The following is a 22133-nucleotide window of genomic DNA, read 5'->3' as shown; positions in this document are numbered from 1 at the left end:
GCCATTTCTTATCAATGTAACATGCACTCACCTCGTCTTCTAAGCATTATGTAATCACTTTTATGAATTGACAAAGCCAGTCACAGATGTTACCATCTGCTTCTGAATTTCTCAAAATAGCCCACCCCTAGGAAATATGGGTAAGGAACTAAGGGTGTATGACAGGCCAGACATAACAGAAGAGGTTGCTGGACTGTGAAGAAAAAGAAGAGAAGATATATTCAGAAACCAGAACTGAGAAATAGGTTGCCAGATGTATTATAAATCATCTCTATGGCTCTTCCCTCTGAATCATTTATGATACAATTTACAACAATTTTGTAGCATTTGTGGAAAGGGGGGAATTTTGAATGACTCAGGGTGCTGCTTGCAATTTGTGATCAAACTGCAGAGGCAGACATGGAGCTGATCACTAGCCTTCTCATGAGTCATGTTGGCTCAAGACCACCTTTACATTCCACTGTCTCAGTGAGACACAGGCTGCTTCATTGGTAGAGTTGTCAGGGGGCTGGCAAAATCTTGCAGCACTGTGATCAAATTGCACTTTATATATAGTGGTGCTTGCTCCATTACCTATTTCATTGGTTGATTGATGGTAGGGTCCCCATAGGACTGGGAAGGCAGAGTTGTAACTCCACATTCTGTTGACTTGTTTATGCTTCAGCTATGCTACAATACATGTTGTGACCTACATTAACAGGGGTGTGCATTCAGATCTACCCAAGTCAATAATATACTGAAAAATACCTTGTTGGTATTTTTCGGGTATATTTCAGCATCCCAAAGATATCTGGGATTTTTTTGGGGAAAACCAAACCCACCCCCACAATCTCAGATATTTGGGATAGATCTGAAAAACAGTGGAGAGGCAGGAGCACATTGCTCCCACCGCTCAGCTGTTTGTTGGGCTTTCTACTGAAAGCCCTTTAAAGTTTAAGGGACTGTAGAAGCCAGCCCAAGGATCAACTGAGCTGGCAGGAAGCAGACTGCTCCTGACCACCTCAGCAGTGGGCTGGCTGGCTTCTTGTGCAACCTTGTTTAAACAAGGCTGCATGAGAAGCCAGCCCAAAGCTGACCTGGCAGAGAACACTCTGCTTCCTGTCGGTTCAGCTGATCTTAGGGCTGGCTTCCCATGCAGCCATGTTTAAACGGGGCTGCAGGAGAAGTCAGCCCAAAGATCAGCTGAGCCTGTGGGGAGACTGCTCCCTCCAGGTTACCTGTCTGTCCAGCTGTCTTTTGCAGCCCCTTTAAACACCCTCCATTTAAAGGAAATGCAGTAGAAACCCCAAAAAATCTGCTCCACCTATTAGCTCTTTTTTGTGGCTCTGCCGCTACTTTTTTTACCATTTTTGTTTGGTTTGGGTCTATTGGACCCCCCAGTATTCAAGATTTTTGGGGAAAAAAAACCTGGATCTGAATACAATACTGGTATTGGGATCCAGGATTTTTTTGGAAATCCTGAATTTTTTTCAGGTCCAAAAGACCCCAACTGAAAAATATTGGTAAAACCAAAAATGCACACCCCTATACATTACGGCTAGGTTGGCAGGAGCTAGAACCAGAGATGGGAGCTCACTCCATCACCCGGCTCCTGCCAACCCAGCAGTTCAAAAGCAAGAAATTGCAAGTAGATAAATAGTTACTGCTTCGGTGGGAAGGTAACAGCGTTCCGTGCGCCTTGGTGTTTAGTCATGCTGGCCACATGACCACAAAAGCATCTTTGGACAGCACTGTCTCTTCAGCTTGGAAACGGAGATGAGCACCGCCCCCTAGAGTCGGATTTGACTAGCTTTCAAGTAAGGGAAACCTTTACCTTTTATACATTACTGCTGCTGAAGCATCATCTTTTGCCTGCCAGCTGGGACAAGCAATGCCATCCTGAGAACACCTTCCTGGGAATAAGCCCCTTTGAACAGACTTGAGTCGGATTCTGAGTAGATTGCACCTAAAATATCTTGGCTCTGCCCTACCCTGCTTCCTAGAAGTCCTACCTCATCTCCTACTACAGCTTATAGTTGTTACAACTTTGTGGCAACCTCTTTGCAAATACTAAAATGGGATTTTGAAAAGCTAAGAGAGCACTTTCACTTGGCAGATCATAGGGAGAGAAAGGTTCTTCCACACAACCACCACAACCCAGACCTAATCAGGACTCCACAGATCTGCTGTTGATCTTTACAAAACACTGGGACGATCTGCTCATGTATCTCCTAGCATAACATCTGTTTTGACCCCAAGCACTAACTATTCTTGACAGTAATAAGTCTACCATGTTAAGCTGCACAGTAGTGATTTCCAAGAGATACGATACAGAGGGGGTTTTTTGAAGAAAAAAAAACAACAGCAGCAAACCCTTTTTAAAATTATTGGTCCCCCTCCCCAATCTGCTTAACAGAGCAGCTGTTCTTACTCTTCAAAGACTCTGGCAGTAACCCTCATGCAACAGAGCTACACTGTATGTGCACCCTTGTTGGGTTCCCATACAAATCTTAACTTCAGGGTTCAGGCAAAAGTAGTCTTTGGTGAACCCCATATGCCATGGCCTTTAAACTGCTGCCTCAGTGAAGTGGCTTATATGACTGTGCTGTCAGTACAATCTGATTCATGAGCACCTATTTTACCACAGGGAAGAGTCAAGAGCATCTTGGACAACGGGGCTGTATTTGCTTCACAGTATAACTATCAAAACAGCATTTTCCATGAATCCTGTGCTAAATGAACTTATTTTTGGTTCCTGAAGCTTCAGGTGTACTTCCCGAGCAAACATTTCTTTTTAGGCTGCAAATTGCACATCATGGACTACAACCCTTACTCATCCTTGGGAAAGTTTGTTAAATCACTCTGAAGTCTGATAACTGAAGACTCGGAGATTACAAGAATGTTTACTTTGCCAAGCACATCTTATGGTTCTTCTTTCCCAGAAAGGATCCATGCTTTGGATAGTTCAGGATCTTCCTAGCATATGTATATCACACCCTTCGTCCCAAGGAGCTCATAGTGGAATATATGATCTCCCCTTCCTCATTTTCTCTTCAGAGCAACCCTGTGAAGTAGGTTATGCTGAGAAACAATACTTGACTAATGGTCACCCAGTGAGTGTCAACACAGATGGGGGATATGAACCCAGGTCTCCCAGACCCTAGTTCAAAACACTAACTACCGGTACTACACTACACTGAATCTCGATATGTAATAAAGTGCAAATCAAAGTAAGTTAAAGGCTCAGTAATTTGACCTCAAGCTTTCAGAACAGTCAGATAAACAAGGAGAAAAGAAAAGCAATGTGATCAGTGTTGATTTTCTTCTTCAGCTGCAGAGCAACATGATTTATACAAAATCCTTGTGAATACTTATCAACAGCATAGTTTCTGGTACTTTAATTTATTCTCACTACTAGCTTTCGAGCAAGGGAGACCTTTACCTTTACCTTTTACTATTGCATTTATGTGAATTGAAAGGACCATCCGGATATTCTAGCAAGAAGTAAGTTTACGACAATCTAGCAAATGCTGCAGTAAAATCTTAGGCAATCCATACCAATAGAAGTACATTCAGCACAGCAGCAGCAATACTGCACTGGTTCTGTGGTCCTTACTTATTACACTGTTTATCCCTTGAATGTTGCTATTCTCAGTGTAGTCCTTTTGCCATGGCTGATCTCCTATCACAGAAGGTTGACCTAAATAAGATGTTTATAACAAGCCCTAACATAATCCATAATCCTTGCTTGTGATCATGACAGAGACTAGACCAGGAGAATTATCTACCCATAAATCTTATTATGATGGTTTTAAACCACAACAATAGTAATTTCCCTGTATCCATAGATTTTTTTTCCAGCTCACAGTTCTGCTGAAGAGCAATAATGGACGAACATGATGAGGAAAAGAGTCAGGTAAGATACCTTCCTACCCTATACTGACTTTGAGTTACATCAGCTGGTCATAGCAAAATGGTTATCAACCTATCACATTATTTATCCTTCTTGTCCTCCAGAGCAGCTTCCATAATTCCCTTCTGCTCTATTTTACTCTTACAACAAAGTTGTAAACTAGGTTAGCCTGAAATAAAATGAGGGACCCAAGATCACTCAGTGACTCTCCGTGAAAACTGAACTTATGTCTCCCCAATCCTACTCCAACATTTGAACCACAGTGGTCACTTGCATGCCAACTCTGTGTGCTGGATTCACTCTGGATTTGCATTCAGCACATCAGTGTAAACTTTGTTTTTCATGCACCTGCAGTACAAAAGCAAATTTGGGCTACATCCTGCATGAGTTGTCATAATACACATGATCACCTTACTGTGAGTTAATTGAAGATAGCACAGCTACTATGGGTAATAAACCAATGTCACTAGGCCTCAGCATACTTAGTAACAATATTATGGGTTACAGATGTTTTGTTCAATCTGATCCAGTTCTCTTTCTTACTATAACTCCTGTCCTTCATTGCTTTTGTCCTTGAAGGCCCCATGATCTGCAGCGTAGCCTGTTTGTGTGGTGGTCAAAGAGGACCCCACATTCCTTTTTCAGTGGTAGGGTTGCCAGCTCTGGCTTGGGAAATACCTGGAGATTGGGGGGTGGAGCCTAGGGAGGGCAGGGTTTGGGGAGGGGAGGGACTTCAATGGAATATTAATGCCATAGAGTCCACCTTCCAAAGCAGCCATTTTCTCCAGATGAACTAATCTCTGTCACCTGGTAATCAATTGTAATTCCAGGAGATCTCCAGCCACCACCTGGAGGCTGGCAACCCTAATCAGCAGCCAAAACGTTTGCTGGGTCCAACTCTCTGGTTTCTCATTACTCACATCTTGGTGTCCAAGGATCAAACATCCTTCCGATAATGGCTCATCTACTTCCTCCCTTGCTCACCCCATGGATACATATTCTGCTATTAGAACAATTGCACTATTATAGACATCACAGAGCTTTTATGCCTTGCCTGCTGTTTCTCCCTTTCTTTGTAACTACAGCGTCCATCTCAGACTATACCATACTATTCACTGAGTATTCATCCAGTCCTTATCTGAACATGACTCAGTTCCACTGAACTTCCCGAACATTACACTGAAAGTGCCTGATAATTTTACCTGCCAAATTACTAAAAATATCTAGGCATTTCCATTGATGTAACACTATACTATCCTTGTACTTAAATGAAAACAGATTTAACGGCATTCTTGCAATTTTCATAAACAACATGTGCTTTGCAATAGATTTTCGTTTTAAAACAGACCCCTCCATGGCCTGCTTTAGAAATGTTCAACAGCAAAATCAGTATAATTCATCCTCAACTGAGTGTTCCAAGGATTTATTATTTCTGACAACAGCACAACTGTGGTACATGTGGTAAAGAATGAGGAGTTCACCCATATACCTTGCTTTCTTTTCCAGCTTTATGGGGGGGGGGGCTTTCTGTGGGTGGAAAAGAATTTTTAAAACATGGTGGGTACAGCCTAAAAAAATCTGCTTGTAGTTAAGAAATATGCCAAAAGTTCGCTATGATGTTGCGGTAGATATAAAACTTACAAGGCTGTCTGCTACATCAGTTGAAACAGAAGTTTTTTTAAAAAAAAAATGAAGAAAGAGGAATGGAGACGCAGGAACAGCAGCCCGCTGAATATTGCCTTGTAAAACATACCTGCCATTGAAATGAAGACCAGCTGCAGCAAGCAGAGGTATCTGTCTCATTCATGTGCAAGAGCATCAAACAGAAAGTGTTTGCCATCTCCCTGCTCCATTGGGGAAGTGGCAGAGTGAGTAATAGTGTGGATATGTCAGTTGCTACCTCACATACGTATTTACTACTAGCAGTGTTGGTAAGACTGAAGCAGACTGGGTGCCCTTCCCCATAAATAAATAACAGTCCAGTTACCCTGAACTGCTAGCTCACTCCATTTATAACTTAATATACGAAATTAACAGAGGTATGGACATTGTTGAAGATGCATCAATGAAATGTCATAATTTAGAATACCCTCATAGCTATAAACATGGAAACAAACAAACACAATGCTTTAAGCATGGACGGCTTCAAAAGGGAATTAGATAAGCATATGGAGCAGAGGTCCATCAGTGGCTCTTAGCCACAATGTATAGATAGGGGCTCTGGGGCAAGTGATGCTCTGTCTTCTTGGTGCCGGGGGGGGGGTCAACAGTGGGAGGGCTTCTAATGTCCTGGCCCCACTGGTGGACCTCCTGATGGCACTGGTATTTCTGGCCACTGTGTGATACAGAGTGTTGGACTGGATGGGCCTTTGGCCTGATCCAACATTGGCATCTCTTATGTTCTTATGTTCTTAAGGTAGAACTGGAGTTTTCTCTCATGGAACATGAACAAGCCATCAAATGCAAAACGGCAACTGATCCAGTTTTGTTCCCCCATCTCCCACATTCCTAAGAGGGATAAAGTACAAGGCAAAGGGAGGTTGGGCTACATAGCTTTAGCAGCCTTCAGGTAGCCCAAACAATTGGGGGAAAGCATGAGGAAGCTTTTACTTAAAGCAACTATGCTCGTGCACTCCTAGAAGTGAAAGCATTTCATCTTTGCCCCAAACTCTATAGCATGACAAGACAAGTTGTGCCCAAACAAGAATTTGCTTGGCTAATGCACAAATATATGAAGCTGCCTTATACTGAATCACACCATTGGTCCACCAAGGTCAGTATTGTCTACTCAGATGGGCAGCATCTCTCCAGGGACTTAGGTATGGGTCTTATACGTCATCTACTACCTGGCCCTTTTTAAGTAGAGAAGCTGGGAATTGCATGCCAGGCAGATGCTTTACCAATGAGCCACAGCCCATTGTTCATTGATGGGCCACGGGAGTAATTCCTTTCTTCCCTTGCATGCTTTGCTCTGCAGAAAGTTAAGGATGCTATTAACTAGGTGTCATGACTGGCAAACACAATATGGGTGGACTGGGGAAGCAGAAAGTGTACTGCTGGGCAACCTGAAGTGGTTGGTGATGGGAGGTTTACCCAAATCAACCTCTCAGGGCTTTTGAGCTACTTAAGAATTGGTACAGGAAATCTTTGATGCCTACCTGTGTCACAACAAGCTGTGATACTGCTGGACATTCTTTCAGCAATGTACACTGTATGTGCATACTTTTCTGAAGCTTTCAGCCAAGAGGGAATCACCCATCTAACAGCAGTAGCAGTGAACGGTGAGTTTGCAACCTCTTATCAAAAAGTCAGTCCATTCATACTGAGGGTATGATGGAAATGGATAACTTTTTAGAAAAGAGACAAGAACTGATCTGAAGTACCTAAATAAAACAACATGCAAATCCTACACTTAATCTCAGACATGCTTTTCTAATTCCCCCTTTTTCTTGATCCTTCTTGTTTCTATGACTTTTATGTCAAGTATAATCTGTTTCCATTTATGGTAACAACAGTATGAGCTCCCTAATTAACTTAATCAAGCTTATCTGCCCAACATTTTCTCTGCATCTACAAAGATGCACAGCACACACACAATTGTGTATATAAGTTACAGAATGGGTTTTTTTTTAACAAAATGAAGCCTGTTTTCTTGCTATCACTAAATAGGCAGACACATGAAATTTGATTTAAAGACTCTGGCTACTACTTTATTTAACTTGTAATTAAGTGTAAGCTAACCCAGGCTCTCCGATCCCTTGGGCAGAAGTAGACTTGCAAGGCCTCCTTTCCCACAAACCAAAATGCTGGTACACAAGATCAACTAACTACAGAAAGGGATTCTTGTATCTGGGCCAGGACATTATATATAAAAAAGTTGTCCTCCAAATTTATATCCCACTTTCAAAGGCTTCTGACTCTCCTCATCCCACATCAAGGTCAAAATTTAGTGACTCTTGTACCAACAAGATACCTCTTTGTGATGACAACAACAAGAACAAGGTGATTCTACGGCATAATTTGAAGTGCAAATTCAACTTCAACTGTATGAAAGTCAATAGATAAACTGTGGCAAGTGTGGAATAGAAGGGAATATATGAAAGGTTGCATAATATTGGAAACATCACATTTTCAAAACCCCAATTTGCTTCCCAGTATTCAACTTGCGAAACATTTGGGTTTAACTCCTAAAGGGAAGAGACAGACAACTAAATTATTTTACCTACCAGTAGCAATGGAAGAAACCTGATCCAAAGCTTGCTGAAGTCCAAATTATTGAAGGTTTTGGACCAAATCCAGCAGTAATATAATATGATCTCCTATTAACCCACTAGAAGCAGTTGGTCATTCTCTCACTAAGAACCACCTCCCCCCACACACACCCAGCTTACCAGAAGGCAGCAGAAACCCTGTACTTTAAACTCTTGGGCATATAGCTCAGCATTTACTTCAAATAAAGGACCTTGGGACAGCAATAAAAATCATCTGGATATCTGTGAGAAATAGGTACAGAGATCCTTGTTTTATTTCCCAAACTATGTGTCTCTGTATACATTACATGCAAATCCATGTAACCAAATCCAAGTGGCCTTTGGTTTTCAGGATGAGGTACATCAGGAGGGGTAACTTGAGGTGGATACATAATTAGCTGCTTCTCGGCTCCAAAATTGCCCCCCCCAATTGCTTTTCTCCAGGGGATTCCAAACTGAAGGCAGAAAAAGCCGCGTGGGAGTTATTTAGCATCTGTATTAAACTTCTGGGTGAGATCATCTGGAGTTTTGGAATGGGGTTGTTGTGTTCTTACATAGACCACGCACATGGTCGGATCTGCACATGGACAGGTGAATGGCCTTAGCTTTGCACTCAAGACAATAGACTGCACAGATCCTAAAATGTACCTATCGAGTAGTCAGTATCCAAGAGTTAACCTATGGGATTTTGGGTGCACTGTAAATAATCCTATAATGGGAGTGGGTGTGTGCTTGGGTGTGGTTTGGAATGGGGATTTAAGCAGGCCTCTGGTCCTGCTCTCGTTGTCTGTATCCGAACTGAATTACAATAAACTCATGAGCTGATTTTACTACCTCATGTCTGAACCCAGTACATTATAGAGGTGATATCAATGTGCTCTCTCTCTTTGACAGATGGTTCAGCTGATATCCTTAAGAAGTGTCTGGAGGTGATGATGGGATGGTGAAGTGTCAATGGACTGAAGCTCAATCCCAAAGATACTGCAGTGCTGTTAGATCAATAATATGCCTGATAAATGAAGTGCAAGGTTTACGTGTATAGTTATACTATTTGTAAAGGAGAAAGTTTAAATCCAAGTCTATATATGGAAGTTCATATCTCCTTTGTGATATGAAGTTCCTTTGACCAATTCTGCTTGGACAACCAGTGGCAATCTTCCCTTGAGAAGCACAATCTGGCTACAGTTAAGCATGCTCTCACCACTCCCAGCTTACACAACCACATAGCAATCTGTCAAGGATATGGCCAGAAATATCAGGCAACAGTTACTGTACTTGACCAAAAAAATCATTTAAAAAATCTCTGTGCACAGAAACAGAGCTAGCCTGGTCTCTCAGTGAAGCATGCCAAGAAGGGAGTTCAGAGACCCAGCATAGAACAGCTTTGGAGAAGCACCAGAAACAAAGTAGTAATACAACTATATAGCCTTGTGTAGATTAGAAGCCATGTAAACCATTATCAATAGATATTATTTGTTGAGGTCTGAGTACTGAAAGCATCTGAGGATGTCAAGCTTTGTAGAAGAAGAGATATAATTTAAAGATGGGTGAGTTGGTTGATGGCTAAAAAATATTCATATGTATGTATTTATTTATTTTTATTTATTTATTAGTTTGATTTATATCCCGCCCTCCCAAAGGCTCAGGGTGGCTCACATGCGGCAAAGCCAAATGCAAAATACAATACAGTGTATAATAAATAAAACATTTAAAATCACAATAAAATGTATGGGAAATGTGATCATTATTTTTAATAGTTTTCATTAAGATAAAAAGTAGCAAGAATGAACATTTTTATATAGCTTAAGAAAAAGACATTTCAAGTATAGATAATGTATATGGTGTTTGAAGTTATACAGCCTTATCAAGTGGGACAGTTAGGTATTGTTAAGACATGATGTTAAAATCCTATAAATCCGGGAAACTGAATTAATCAAAAGCTTCTTCTTAAAAGGGGCTCCTTGCTGTGACCGGCTTATTTAGGGGTAAGAAGCTTTTATGGACTCATATAAATGTTCTCCTATGCAACATCGGTGGATGGTATAATTTTAGGGTGATTTAGTCAAAATTAGGAATGCAATAGTTATTGTGGCGGACCCAGAGACCTAAGGTGGTTTGAAGATCACCAAGGGGTTCCTGGGACTCTCCCCAGGGAAGAATACTTCTCCAGGGAAGAAAACTATAAAATGCACATAAGTGTTAGCAAGAGAGGAAGATGTGTTTCCATGGAAAGATAACCATTTGCTCTACCTGCCGGGAAGGGCAAGATGAATAGCTTCTGTTAAAACATGAGCTGGGTATTGAGGTATGTGGGACATGTGCTCTTCAATGATTGGGAGATAGAGGTTCATGATCCCACAAAGTAGCAGATGCCCTAACTCTGCATTGGGTAAGGAACTCCCAGTGGGAAGGGTTAAAAGATCTGAACAACTAGTTATTAAAGTCTTCAAATGCCAGGGATTGGGTTACACTGCACTGAGTAGGTGGGGAGCCAGAATCAGTGTTCGCTCCACAAGCATCCACAGATGGAGATGCTGAGGTAACAATCTGTATCATTAAGGTTAGCTTAGAGATATGATTTCTCATGTTCTTTTCTTTGAACTGCTGTAGCTAGTAGGTATGATAGTCATTTCCCCTTGTCTTGCGCTCTAGTTTATTAAACTATAGTAATAAAGTCTTTCCTGTTTAAGACAGCAGACTGTTTCAAATAACTTCCCTTGTGCCTAACCCTTGCTCATGTGCACACACATACACAGTAGAGGGGCTGAACTAGTGGGGAACTCTGTCCTTTGTACATGCTCAGAGACAGCCTTTACAAGTGTCTCCCAGACCACTGGTAAAATTGTAGTTTGGGGTGGTGGCACTGAAGAAGATGCTTAAATGCATGCACCAAACCTATGAGAGTGAGAAGTTGAATTGATCAAGAGTTCTCTTCTCAGAAGGGGCTCCTTGCCTGTGATCTGCTGGTTTTTGGGGTAACATTTGTTGACTAATGTAATTACTCCCCTCTAACTATCTATGTAACAAAGATAGTATAATTTCCTGTTGATTTAGTTAAGAATACTGAACACATTTTAATAAATGCTTAAAATGGAAACAGAAATTCTCTGGCCCGTGCCACATGGCAGGGGAAAAAGCGGCAAAAAGCATGGCTTTTAAAAGCCGCGCCAAAGTTGATACGGCGCGGCGGGATCCCACGGATCCCCTGGCCGCGCCGCCTCTTCTCCCCGGCACAAGCAGACGCCGGGGAGAAAACACAGTTCGGACGCCGAGTCAGCCGAACTGCGCATGTCCAAGCATGCGCAGTTCAGCTCGGAGCCGGGGACGCGCCGGCACATCCCTGCGCCGGCGATCAGACTCCCGGTTTGCGACGCAGAAGGGAGATGAACCACCTCGGTAGGTGGTTCCTACTTGATCCGATTCATCGAGTGGATGGGCCAGTTCGGGGACAGAAGCACCACGCTTCCCAGATGTTGTGGTGTGATCCGCCCCCGAACTGTCCCGCTACTGGCCCAAATCCCCTCGTGTGAACGGGACCTCTAATAGTTTTTACTTGTATACTATTGCTACAAAGAACCTGAAGTGTTACTGAGGTATACCTCTGGCTGGGAGCTAAATGGTCTGATATAGGGAAGCTAACTAGATGGCTAGAACTCTGTAAGTGCATGCCTATATCTGAATCAGGCCTGACCTGAGCCATCCAGAACAACTCTTTATGGGGATCCCTTTGCAGACTGTTCAGGAGCTCTAATTAATACAAAAAGCTGCAGTAAGGTTTTCACTGGTATCAAATTATAGAGGACACACATCACTGATTTTGAAGTACCAGCATTGGCCTATTAATGTCAGGCCCAATTCAAAATGAGATTGCTAAAACAAAAGATTGGGGCTTTTTACCTTGGCCTCAGCAGATGCCTCATTTTCTGAGAGTGAGGAAAACATTTTAATTTTCCTTCCAAGCCTTTATGAACGTGTGCTTGTGTTTTTGTTCTTCCCCTTAGGTTCTGTAGATCTGTTTAGTTTTTTGCTTTGCCCTATGCTTATTTTTCCCTTGTTTCTGATTTTCTATTAATATGTCTTCTGTTGGGGTGTGGAATGTCATAGTATAGGCTGATCTCATCAGATCTCACAAGCTAAGCAGGGTTGGTACTTGGATAGGAGACCAGCAAAGAAGACTTTGCGGAGGAAGGCAATGGCAATCCACTTCTGCTTAATCAATTGCCTTGAAAGCCCCTTACTGGGGTCGCCATAAGTTGTGTGCGACTTGACAGCACTTTGCACACATGCATATTCTGTTTGCTCCCAATCATTTTTTGAGGTTGAGTCGCTTATGACATCTTTAATGGCTGATTTTAACAGCTTTTAATGTAGTAGTAGGAAAGTGCAACATTTCCAATGAATAAATACATTTGGACAAGAGAAGCAATGGTAAGGGAAAGGGTTAAGTACTGCCCCCACTTTACTAGAGAGCATTAGCATTTGCACAGGTTACAGATAAAGTTTAATTAACTGTGAACCCTCCAAAACTTGCATCTGGATGTATAAAACATTGCAAAAGCAAGCATGAGATGAGAAAAATGCTTTTGGGAAAGGGGAAAACACAAACATATGCATAGAAATTGGGGCGTCACTACGAGAACACTTCACAAGCTAGGCTTGTCAGGAGTCCGTTTCAGTACCCATTCTTTTCAAATTGTGGCTGCATCCATGGCGACGCCCATGGGGTACTCTGGCAAAGCCATTCAGAAGGTAGGGCGGTGGCAGTCCTCTGGTTTTAAGGGTTATGTCTGGCCTTTGTTGCCCCCCTAAGGGGAGTTCCCATTCCATGTTTCTGTTATTGTTGTTCTAGGTTCTTTAGGTCCAGAGCGGAGGCTTCGAGTGCTCGTCGTGGGGCACAGTATGGTTTTTTGGGCCGCCCACAATGCATCGAGATTCAGTTGGGGGGCTCAGCTGGGCCTCAGAGATTGTGCCATAGTGGAGTGGCTAGGATGACAGGCCCCTATGTTGGACCGGGCTTATGCCACTTTTGTTTTATGAATGGGAGGGTCCCCGTCCTGATATTGTTGTGATTCATCTTGGGGGTAATGATTTGGGGTTGGTTAAGGGGAAAGCTCTCATCCTGCAGGTGCAGGATGATATGCAGGAAATTATCTGTCCAACTGGTATTTTGCCAAGACGGGTTTGGAAGTGGGCATGAGATCACCACGTGATTGAGCGGGTGTGCAAAAAGGCGAATCGCAAGCTTGCGAATGCCATGCTGAGGAGCTGGGGTTTTGCCATCATTCATCTGGACATTGTCAAGGAATGTTCCCATCTTTATTGGGAAGATGGTATCCACCTATCTGACTTGGGCAACAGAATATTCTTGGAGGATTTGAGGCAGGGGCTGCAGCAGATTGTCGGCCATTGTGTGGTGTCAAGGGCCAAAGCAGAGGCTTGACCCTTTTTTGTGGTGGAAATCTGGCCTGTTTTTGTTCTGTTCAGAGGAACACCATGTGACAAACCCCTCCCTTTGCAGGGTGGTGGTGGTGGTGCACCACACACAAACCATGCCTTGGGATGGTCCTTGGATGGGGACTGTGGGTGGCCTGTTAGGGACTTTGACTTGGGCCTACCTTCAGGCTCCGTGGCTGAAGATGTGTTCAAGACAGGTTGCTGACATGTTTGCCGCCGGCAATGGCCATGTTACGGTTGGCCTGTGCCAGTGCTATGGTGATTCACCCTTGTTGAGTCTGGAAAGGGATCAATGGATCCTCTGCCAGTTTTTGTGGCCCCTTGCCAGTTACAGTTATAATTTTATTCACGTTAAATAAAGCTGGCCTAGTTTAATCCATATACCTGTGTCAGTCTCTTTCTTCCAACTAAGTCTGCAATGCTTGGCTGTGAGAGTTGGACTATAAGGAAGGCCGAGTGCCAAAAAATAGATTCTTTTGAATTATGATGCTGGAGAAGACTCTTCAGAGTCCCTTGGACTGCAAGGAGATCAAGTCAGTCAATCCTAAAAGAAATCAACCCTGACTGTTCCCTGGAAGGCCAGAAGCTGAAGCTCAAATCCTTTGGCCACCAAATGAGAAGGGAGCACTCACTGGAGAAGACCCTGATGCTGGGAAAGATTGACGGAAAAAGAAGAAGGGGACGGCAAAGGATGAGATAGTTAGACAGTGTTATCAATGCAATGAATATGAAATTAAGCAAACTCCAGAGCACAACGGAAGACAGGAGGGCCTGGCGTGATGTGGTCCATGTGGTCACAAAGAGTCGGACTCGACTGTGTGACTGAACAACAACAACATCCTAAGTTAGGCAAATTAGTCTATTTTAGGGAAGCAGTAGTTTAGGGATGGATGAGAGGTACAAGGGACAATCCTGAGAGAGCAGATTATTTTGAGGCTCTGAGTCAAGGGGTGACCAGACTAGGGAAGTGTAGGGACTAAAGAGATAACGCCTACATGTCCAATATCACTATCAGCACGGTGAAGGAAGTAGTGAATAGAACAGAAATCCTAGTTTTTAGTGAGCATTTCCCAGATAAAATGACTCCACCTCTTGTACCAGGAGAAGCAACCTGTCCGTTCTGTCATCCCATCTGTGTGCATGTGTTGACACTGAAATGAGTCTTCAGAGAACTATGGGCCAACTTAACTGTGAAAACTGTTATGCTTTTACAATATTTTACTTGTCAACCAAAATACTGTTTCACCCATGTATGGAAAAGACAAATTCATTACTGTGTTGTTAAAATAAGGGGTCTGTTTGAGTAAAAAAAAGGGGGGGGAGTTTAAATTATCCCTTGAGCTGCCATCCATAGGTCCCTGCAGTAACTTAAGCACTATCTAGCCTTCTTAACAGCTACAATTTTATTAACCCCTCACCAATATACATTTATTGGATGCTACCCTCTGCTAGCCAGCCTGTGAGGGTTGTCATGGGGGGGGGAGAGATGCTGAGACAAAACACTGGCCATCACAACACATTCTATAGAGTTCCAAATTCAGCAGTGAAACAACACAGGTTCCAGACCACATTAGAAAACACAAAGAAAACATATTAAATGGCTTGTTTCAAGACATTTCATGGTTATTCTGTTCCTGGAAAGTCTATCTGTGCCACTGCTCTCAAGTTTACCACAGTAGGCTTTTTATCACGAGACAGATTATTGTTATTATTAATAATTTGGGAAGAAAAGGGGGAAATTACAGGGTACAGGCAAATCTGTATACAAATATTTATTGCCAACACCCTCAATAGTATGGAGGAAATAGCCACATATGCATGAAAGGTAGCTTGACAGCTCTAATGATATGTTGCCAAAGTTGGACTGTGCATGGCTGTTTGACTGAAATGATGAAGAAAAAAAACAACCACCAAAGGGTAATAATTTCTTCTACCACAACACAGAGTGCATAAAACAAGTCCTGTGTTATTGTTGGAAATGAACCCCACACAGTGCTTAACTTTTCAGTGACCTTGCCCTGTGAACATCTTTTCAATTTGTTGAGTGCTAAAAATAACACAATTGTAGCTGCAAAGGATTACCTAAAGTAAGAGAGGCAGTTGAGAGGCATTCTTTAAAGCTTCTGGTCCATCACACAGAGAGCTGCAAGAGCTGGGAAAGGCACCTAGCTAGCAAGCCTCTTTTTACAGACAATGGTTATTAAAATAATGTGTCACTTCATCCACTGTGTGAGCCAAAGGAAATTTTTACTGAAGTCCATTGAGACATCTGAGATGAGAAAAACCATAAAAGCCACAGCAGGAAGCAATAATTTCTGTATTACTATACTGTATCCTTCAACAAGGTCAAAATTCAAAAGTGAGGCCTGGTGTCAGTCATCATGGAAAGAAGTGATTGGCTATGTCAAGGATGGAGACAATTTCATCTGCTGAGGTTCATACCAAAAAGCCTTCCTAGCTATTATAGCCAGGGCTGCTGAGAGCCACCATGAGACCCCAGACAAAGGCTTCGCCTGTCCCCCTGTATGGCCCTGGTCCAAACTATGTGTCTAATTTTGCCATTTTATATTTTTGTTGTTGTTAGTCATTCAGTCATGTCCAATTCTTGGCGATTCTATGGGCCAGCTCTCTCTACAGTTTCTGATCTTGTACTGTTTCTTTGAGTCATTCCATGCTCAGGCTGGTGTCGACTTTTATGGTGTCTAGCCACCGTGTTCTTTGACAGCCCAGTTTCCTTTTGCCACTAACCAATCCAAGCATAATTGCTTTTTCTAGTGAGTTCTTCCGCAAGGCCGAAATAAGTCAGTTGCAGTTTTATGATTCTTCCTTCCAAGGACACACTTCTTACATATGATGAAGTGGGCTGTAGTTCATAAAAACTTCATATCACAATAAATCCAAGTGAATCAGTAAGAAATAGGTTTACATTTACTCTTGTACTTTTACCTAGCACAAAAGCAGGGGCAAATTGACTATGTAGTGATGCTGGATGAGTAGTACTGGGATCATTGGGACTGATTTTGCTGACATATTTTAAAAATATTACATCAACTGGCATATAACATGAAGCTTAATGTCTACAGTAGCAAAGTAGCATTTACACAGTGATATTAGATGTCCTACCAATACGACAACAACCCTCTGCCTGAACAGGGCTTAAAATGTAATAAAATCTAATTAAGGGGGAGGAGTTCTAATTTCTGTTCCACATCTGTTCCATTACAACAGATTATCATTCCATTACCCTACTTATAAAGGGGGGAAGCGTCCTTATACTACTTCGACAGATAACAGGGAAATATTAACCCTCCACCTTTGTTCATAATATTAACTAGGGTTTGCTGTTATACCACTATTAAGTACATTCTAAGTTGCCAGGCAGGAATGAGATGGAGTTGAGACCAGGACAAACAGATAAATGGCAGAGGATTAAAAGAGGGAAGAGAGAAATGAAGGCAGATCATCAGATAGCAAAATGAAGGAGGACAAAAATGTGGAAAAGAGAGAAGTTAAGAAAAGAGGAAAGATTGTTTTATTTTCTGCAACACACTAACAAAGAAGATCTGGCTAAGCAGACAAAACTATGGACCTGAGTGGAAGGAAAGGAAGAGGGAAACAGGCTGCTAGAGACAAACCTATGTTAGGAAGATGCAGCCTTACAATACCTATAGCAGCTGTGAGCTGTGCTGGCTGGTTCTGCCTTGCTCCAGTGCTACCTCGGTTTATGGGTTTAGCGGAATATGCAATGTTTGACTCCAGGCAGTAAACTTTTCACAAAGGCACCTCAAGCAGAAATCAAAGCGACTGCTATGTACTGTGCTCTGCTTTCCCCATGGCCAGTGGCTGCAGTGCAGAATTGCATTAGAAGTAAAATAAATCCAGATGAATTCTAAATGCAACATGATGTTGTTTTCAGGGGCTCTACAGCTGACTGGGCTCCAAGAAGTTTGTCCCTCTAGTCCCTTCTTCTTGGTAGTCCTGATTATAGGTATCATAGCAGCAAGTATACAGGCAAATGCAGAAGTCCACATCACAGCACTGATGACATGTGTTGAAGGTATCTGTAGAGGCATGATTACTGCAATGAGCCAACTAATGACTTAGATCTCATTGATATGACAGCTAGTAGAGTGGCACAGCAAATGTGACTAAGGTGAGCAACTTACCTGGAATGAAACGTGACTAAGGTGAGCAACTTATCTGGAATGAAATCCCATGACTTTTTTGCCATGAGCCAGAGCCTATATTCTCAGTATGAACTGGACCACAGTTATGGTGAAACATTCTGCTGAAAATTTCATACTTGAGATGAGGAAGCATATATTCAACTAGGGGTGTGCAAAAAAAATTGACATTTTTTGGTTTACGGCTCTTGGACCCGAATTTTCTTTTTTTGGGGGGTATTTCTGAAAAATCATAGAATTATAGAATTGGAAGGGACCCCCAGGGCCATCTAGTCCAACCTCCTGCACAATGCAGGAAAGTCACAAATACCCCCCCCCCGCCAGATCCCAATCCTGGATCCCAATACTGGTATGGTATTTGGATCCAGGAATTTTTGGAAATCCCAAATTTTTCCCGGTCCAATACATTCAAGAAGAAATATACCAATATATACAAAAAAGTCAGTCCAACCTTGGGGCTGGCTTGGCTTCTCCTATAGTGCAGTTCAAACTGGCAGGGAGGTCTCTCTCTCCTTGCTGCACATAGACCAGGCTAGGAGGGCTTCTCCTGCAATGCAGTTTAAACTGTGCTGCAGGAGAAGCTGGCCCCAGGATCTGCATGTGGCAGGGAGCTCTCAGCTCCCACCACCCTGGCCGATCCTGGGCTTGCTCCTCTTGCAGCTTGGTTTAGACATAGCTGCAAGAGAGGATCAGCTGAGGCAGTGAGAGTTGAGAGCTCCCCACTGTATGCAGATCCTGGGGCCAGCCTCTCATGTGGCTCCCAGTTCCCACTGCCCCAGCTGATCCTGGGCTGACTCCTCTTGCAGCTCGCTTTAAACTGAGCTGCATGAAAAACCAGCTCCCACCACTCCAGCTGATCCTTGGTATAGCCAAATATCCCCAAATAAAAGCCACAAAAATCCAACTTGTATTCAGGCTGTTCTGCCAGTAGCCTGTCGGATTCTCTGAATCTGTATTAAGCTTAAATAACACCCCAAAATACTGGTAAGGTATTTTTGGGGTATTTTTCTGGCTTGGTTTATGCTGAATGCACACCCCTATATTCAATATTCAGTGCATTACAGACCTAATTTAAAGGCAAGAAAAAACAAGTTTAGCATTGGCATAGGTGATCCTTCTTTTACTGGAAGTGTATTCAGTATTGGTGGTCAAAGTTTCCATCTGTTCTAAGTTGGTCAGATATAAAGCATAATATATTGGCTAGACATCAAGTGTTTTTTTTTTTAAGTGGCTATTTTCATCTCCCACAGAGAGGTTAGGTTTTCCAATGGAAAGCAATTTTAATAGGAGCACCATTTTGGATAGCTGCCTTTGCTTATGTAGTGAAAACAGATTATATGCTAATTAATATGATAAACTGCTTCAGTATTATGCCTTAATTAAGTGCCTAGAAGTCTCAAGAAACACCTGAAAATTCTGGGCACTGAGCAAATAACACCAGCTCAGCTCCAGAAAACAGTGTTGCTTGAAACAGCAAGAATCCTGTGAAGGTTGTGGAGGTACATCTGCAATTCCCAAGAATTTGGCTAGATTTCAAATTGCAAAACAGCATCTACTAGTCAAATATCAGACTTTAACAATTCATCATCATCAACATCATCATCATCATCATCATCAACAACAACACCACCTTAATAATAACAATAATAATAAACATCAAAATGACCAGAGAATTTGTCCTTTTAATTCGAAGTGTGAAATATAAACGGACTTCAGACTGAATTCAAAGGGTGTTATATCAACTGGACTTCAGCAGCCTCTCTCAAATGAATTATTCAGCAGATTTCACTCAGTGTTCATTTCAGTAAGTGCCAAGCATGCAGAGGTGTATTGGAGGGAGTTGGTCATTTGAGGTTTTATTGTATGTTTTAAATTGGGACTTGTAAGATCCTTGAACCATAGGGAACAGCAGTATATAAATATTTTAATAAATAAAGTGGTCCTCATTTTCATTTCCTAATAGATTACTCTGAGCATCGTTGTTGTTTTTAAGTGTTAGTTGTTTTTATTATGTTTTAGATGTTTATTTATGGCACGGCTGATTACCTTGCCCTTGTGAGCCGCCCTGAGACCCATTGGGGAGGGCGGGATACAAATGTGAAAATAAATAAATAAATAAAATAATACCTCATTTCAACTGATACCTTCCCTTGTGTTTTTTTAACAAAGTAAGAGGAAAGGAAATTGATTTGATAGACTTTATTTTAAAACATTTTTACTTAAACACAGCATATAAAGAAAATAATGTATACATTAAGCAAATTCCTTTCATATATGGTAGCGATTTCAGTAAACCTGTGTTTTCTGAAAAAAATGTTTTCTATGCTTTTAGCAAATGTATTAGGTACCAATATATCTTTTATCTCAGATACAGTGCTATTGAATTATGTACTGTTCTGAACAACATGTAGGTAATTTCTTTTAGAATTATAAATAATGCCTCCCATATTTCAGATTCATTTTAGTACGTTGCTGAATCTTCACTATATCTGACAGCCATATTTCTCAGTTCTGGGGTTTTAGCTAACAAAGTGGGGAAAGATACATTACATAGATATATTTTATGGATTTAAATGTAAAGACTCCCTATTACAGACAAAAAGAGTTGTCAGCCCAGCATGAGTTTATCCAAGGAATCCAATCCCATTAGCACTAGAGAAAGAGTATCTGGCACTTTTTCCCCAGGGGCTGCTTCCTGCCTTTCCTATGGCAAAGACATTCATTCAGGAATTTGGTAGCAATCTCAAATCTCAAAGCAAGAGGAAGATTCTAATCTTCCTGTCCTTCTGCAAGGCAGACCATGCATCAGACATGAAATCAGCTGTGAAGGTTTTCAGCCATACGATCAGCCATAGTCATTACAGACAGAGCTACAGCATAAAACCAATGTATATAACAGTAAACTATTCCATATTGTTTGAAGAAAGAGGACCATATTTGCCATTTATAAAAGAAACATACAAATCTGGGTCCCCCCCCCCCCCCCCCACAAAAAAACAACCTGTCAGCTCAGCTAATCCTTGGGGAAATCAAAAGAGTAAGCCCCAGAATAGCAAACAAGTGTACGGCCAAAACCATGTAATCAAGATGAAGGCCTCTTTGCACTGAGATTACACACCCCATTGCCTCCAATCACAGCCGAGGATGACGGGAGCACAAGATCAGAGTCATCTGATTTTGCAAGGGTTGGCAAAGCATGGGTAACAATCCAATCGAATTCAAGAACGACACTGGATTTAAAAAGTCAGCTTTATTTCTGTGCCTTGGATTTGAGGGCAGATTAAATCATTGAAAAGGTTAGGCTATTAGGTCATGATTTCTGTGTTACAGCTGTCCAGGACAAATTGACAGGCACTGCATGGCCCGTTGATGGAGTAAAAGAGGCAGAGAGCATCACTGTGGGTAGCAGAACCACCTTCAACAATGTGAAAAGAAATTATGATCCAATGGAAAAAATACTCAGCAAGCATTTAGAAAGCAGCAATTAGTAGAGGTCCAATGGCAACTACAATTGTGTTTTCTGAATAAATGCATTGATACCTATGCAACTATAACCCCAACAGCAAGTTTGCTACAGTTATTGCTTCACATAAAACTGAAACATCTGCAAGACAGACAACTGAATAACCATGAAAGGTAAGAGGAACTTTTATTTAGATCTACAGGGAAGAAATTCTGCCTAAGCATACAGTTACACTCCTTATCTTTCCTATGTGATTTTGCAATGTCTAGAATAACACACAGGCTCAATATAAATACAATTTACTTTTTGGATCAAGTTTAAGAAATCTACAAGATGAAATCTACAAGATGAAAGTCAAGGGCTTAATCTTAAATGTTTAAACTGTGAATGTTGGTGTTAAATATATATCTCTTGTTAACAATTGTAGAGCCTTTTTATCCTCCAGAATATCTAAATAAAATTTAGCTTAATCCCATATATTTTCACTAAGAAGAAATTCCCACTATATTTAGTAGGGCACTTCCAAATAAATGTGCACAGGAGAGCAAGAATTGCTGCTTAAAAATAGTAATAAATACTACTATTGAATTTCAGAGACCATTTTTTTAAAAATAAGGAAGCTTTCATAATTCTTTCTGATGCAAAAGATGTATTATGATCCTTCACCAAGATTGCTTGGTACAAGATTGTTTTATTGTATGCATGGAAATATTCCTAAACAGTAGTACCCACACCACTGTAAGATCTACAGGATCACGTGATTTTTCCAACTTGATAAACTTGTTCAAAGAAGGGAGAAATTCAAGTTGCTAGAAAATAATATGGATCACATACAAGAACAGTGTATACTTTCCACCAATTTAAAATACTACTGAAAAATTGAAGCAGAT

General features: G+C 41.6%; 1 protein-coding gene across 1 annotated transcript in view; it reads right to left on the bottom strand.

The window, feature by feature from the left end:
• CACNA2D3 (calcium channel, voltage-dependent, alpha 2/delta subunit 3) overlaps positions 1–22133 on the bottom strand; it is an 855054-nt gene that overhangs the window by 112821 nt on the left and 720100 nt on the right. The gene's annotated exons all lie outside the window — the stretch shown is intronic.

The sequence above is a fragment of the Gekko japonicus genome, unplaced genomic scaffold (genome assembly GCF_001447785.1).
Source record: "Gekko japonicus isolate JY-2015 unplaced genomic scaffold, Gekko_japonicus_V1.1 scaffold160, whole genome shotgun sequence".
Classification (NCBI taxonomy): Eukaryota; Metazoa; Chordata; class Lepidosauria; order Squamata; family Gekkonidae; genus Gekko; species Gekko japonicus.
Note: the sequence above shows the minus strand (reverse complement) of the source record. Positions and strands in the feature narration are given on the sequence as shown.